Source organism: Anoplolepis gracilipes, chromosome 2 (genome assembly GCF_047496725.1).
Source record: "Anoplolepis gracilipes chromosome 2, ASM4749672v1, whole genome shotgun sequence".
NCBI classification, from domain to species: domain Eukaryota; kingdom Metazoa; phylum Arthropoda; class Insecta; order Hymenoptera; family Formicidae; genus Anoplolepis; species Anoplolepis gracilipes.
Window position 1 is genome coordinate 9,472,800 of NC_132971.1, and position 3,960 is coordinate 9,476,759.

The window sequence follows — 3,960 nt, forward strand, 5'->3', positions numbered from 1 at the left end:
TGCAATTATATGATTTTCTTTACTGATAAGGGTCAGTATTATTCTGTTAACACTATGTAAGCAAATAATATCCAATTTAATAGCTATATAATATTTTGCTCGATTAAATATTTTATTGCGCGAATTTGAGAGATATACGTATATTTCATACCTTGTGTTCATATTTCTAGCGGTACGTTTATATTTTGAAAATTTTAATTTGAAATTTTTGGCGGGACGTCACATCTCCCCCCTTATTTAAGAACGAATTCCCGATGTTATCGAAAGGATTTGTTCTATATCGTTCAATCGCTCTCGAAGGTCAGTGTAAACAATGGGAATAGGGGTGGTTGTATTTACCACTATTGCATTAACGATAGTTGACTCGATTTTGGGTGCTGTTGGTGTTACTGGTGAGGGATTCATTGGAGTCTCCAGGGGAGATTGATCTTCTTCTGGCTCTATTCTTTGTTGATTCACGGGTCCTCGTGCTAAGTGAAGTAAGAGGTGTGTGAGAGAGCTCCATACAGCGCTTAGCAGGTGCAGACTGCATCCGTACACGGCGTGAAGGGCGTTTCCATGGATTGCTGTGTCGATAGTCAATTTAATGAGTCGTATAATTAGGAATACTTAGAATTTCGGCCGTTGCGGATCCGAAGGTTACAAATCCGCCCCAAATTCTTGAGACAGTATTCAAAGCTATTTCCTGGAGTGATTCCTCATCTAGCAGACTGTATATAGAGACTTCTCCGTACGACAGCTTGTCCTGTCATCCCACGGGCTATGAGATTTAGAAGTGCCGGTTTCTCTGCAGGAAACATAATATAATCTCGTAACTTTTCTATATACTTTTTAGTATATATTCCACTAATGGCTAATGGACCTGGGGTGAGGTATTTCCAACTCAAAGAGGTCATCGTATGTAATCGTTGTGGAGGTAATTGTATGACTTGTGGATCAGGGGTGAGCTGGATCCATGTATCATCTATGCGGTAGAGTGTTGGTAGTTCAAAGCTACATTCCTTTTGAGTTCCGAATTTGGTGAGTATCCTTGATTTTGGCGTTAGAAATAGTGAAGCGTTCCTTACTGTTACAGGGAGCTCGGCGTAACATTCTTTTGTTCTCCGGATTATGGCGTCAATGGGAATACATTTTATTACATGAATTGCTTCTCCTGCAGTGACAGCCATGTATCCTGGTCCTTTTATTAGTCGATAAGCGAATTCGTCAGGCTGTAATGTGGCAAATGATAAGGTGTTAGTTATTACATCTTTTTCCAGCTCGCATTTCTGTTGAATGACATTGTGGTAAAGAGATGTCATTTGATGTCGTATGTGTTTCTCTACATATACAAACTTCGAGTTTATACATGCAAAAATATCAAGATTGTCAATTGGGATTGTTCCTCTTTCGGCGAAAGCGTCTCCCTTTTTAGTTTCCAGTATAAATAGTTTGGGATGCTCTGTACGAAGAAGCGTGTTTCCGCACAGTGGCAGTTACCGTGTTCTTGTCAGAGCAAAGATTATGTCTTGTGTTGTCAGGCTGTATACAATAGGTGATTTTCCTTCACTGGTATCATCCGTGGTTTTAATAGCAGCTCCTTCATATAGAACGTCGTATTGATGAAAATTACACGAAGAGGTAGGCATCCCAATAGGTACATCCATTCTCTAAATCGATGCAAAATCCTTCACTGAGTGTACAAATGGTTCCTGATTTTAACATTATTTTTCCAGTATTTAGTTTCACATACGCTGATTTCAAAGATATTCTGGTGACAGCTTGCACGACAACGTCGTCCCATGTTCCATAATGGTCGGAATACTGCGTGCCTTTGCATTTCCCATCGTTGCCGTGGTATAAATAGAATGATGGGTTACATGAGTGGTTCCCAATTTATCATTAGGCAAGTGGAATCTTGTCTAGATTATTATAAACCAGTGTTTGAAGATTATTCCTTTCTTCTTCATTTAAATATTCCAACCTTAGGAGTTTTAGGGTAAGTTCCGCGCTCTCTGCGGTGTTTCAAAAATGATCTCGCCTAACTGAGACAAATTTTGAATTGAAGGATGGTTCATGTTCGTCTGATGCCCTCGGGAACCAACAACACTGCAAAAGTCTCCATGAGACGTAGGAAAATCATCTTCGTCTTCCTCAGGAGAAGAAGAGGATTGGTAAGAAGAATCAGGATCAAAGACACAACGAACTGTGGCCTTGGATAACCCTCGGGTTCCGTCGGCACCACAAGAGGAATATGGATTCTCTTGGGTATCAATGGTGTCAAATTCCTGCAGAGTTAATGAAGGTATTTCTATGTTATACTTTTTATCATTAGTATTAAAAAAAAGCAAGCAAGCTTTGCCATGAATATTATTAGAAACTATCGCGTCTCCAAGATATATTCCTTTGATGGAAGTTATTAATGGAAGATATCCCGTTTTTATTTCAGGATTCGTGATTTTAATGAAGAAAGGGGTGACTGTTCTTGGTTTAATGTTAATATATTCCACTTCATCGAATGGAATCGAAGTATTTTCAAGTAGTAGGTGTTTTGTTTTAAAATCAACATTTGCATTTCTATTTTTTAAAAACGGATTACCAAGAATACCGTGTTGTGAGAAAAGTATGTCGTTGGAAACTATGTGAAATTCCGTTTGTTTTCCTAGTACTGATATATAAATTGCACCTAAAGTGTTAATGGGTTTGGATGCTATTCCTTGCAATGATTGAATATTTCTTTTATCCGGAAAAATATTAGAATTAACGTATTGTTTCTTAATTAAATTTAAATCAGAACCGGAATCTCTCATAAAGATGCATGTGTCCTTTAGATCCGGAGACGACAAAGTAATAATAGGAGCGCAAGTGCTTGCTATGAGCCGATGTTTATTTACTTTTGTGTTTCCAGGTTTTGATTTTCTGTATCTACGAATCACACGACTCGAGAGGGGTTTGGGCGTTCCTGTTGAGCAGCGTCCCGGCGAATGCCTCCTTGTACCGGAGCGCTCTGACCGTTTCCCTGATTGTCAGGAGATTGATTAGAAGGGTTCATATCCCCCCGGTGAGTGATTTCCTATAAGCTAATTTCCGGCATTCTGTAATCAAATGTCCAGGAGTTTTGCAATAACGACATATTTTTTCAGTGGGAAAATTTGGACCAGGTTGTCCAGGAACTAATAGTTTAATAAAAGGTGCGACGTTATTACGCGTGTCGTGTACTCTGGGGGCGGAAATGGGAGAAGCTGTTGGGCTACGCGAAGGGTTCTGAAGAAGACGAGGACTATAGGTAAGGTCTGCACGAGGGGTAAGAACAGGTCGTGTAAGAAAAGCAATTCTCTTACGATGATTTTCGGTTTCTAAGGTTTTGCTTAATTGAATAGCTCCAACGTTTGCGTCTTCCAAACTGTAATATCCTTCTAGCTTTACACGAATCAATAAATCGGGCGGAAGGCCGTTGATAAAGCTTTCTAGAGCTCTTGCCTCAATGTTAGAGCGAAGCTGTTCACTCATATTACCGTGAATGGTGATTTCACCGTCTATGATCGCGGATCTTAATTCTTTAATTCTTTCAATATAGTCGAAAATATTTTCATTTGATTTCATATAAACGTTAGCAAGTTCCTCGCAATATTGATCAACCGACTTATTAGGACCAAAAACCTTCTTCAATCGATTAGTCAGATCGGTTAAATTATGGTATTCTATTCCTTCTATTGCCGCGTAAGCATGTCCTTGTAACTTATTTATTATTAATGGTAACAAATATTCTTCTTGCCATGAAGGAATTAAATTTAACGCCCGTTCGCACGTTTTACAGAATTGGAATACGGACATTTTAAGACCGTCATATTTGGGAATGGAATCGATTATGTCTTTAATACGAATGGGTGAAGCCAATTGAATATGGTCCATGTTCAAAGAGGTATTTCTTGAGGCAGATGGAAGAGGCGGATTGGTATTGTCAATTGGAAGTTTGGAAGT

General features: G+C 39.1%; 1 pseudogene; it reads right to left on the reverse strand.

The window, feature by feature from the left end:
* Positions 1–233: 233 nt before the first annotated feature.
* LOC140674637 (uncharacterized) lies at positions 234–1,646 on the reverse strand (annotated as a pseudogene).
* Positions 1,647–3,960: the final 2,314 nt, after the last annotated feature.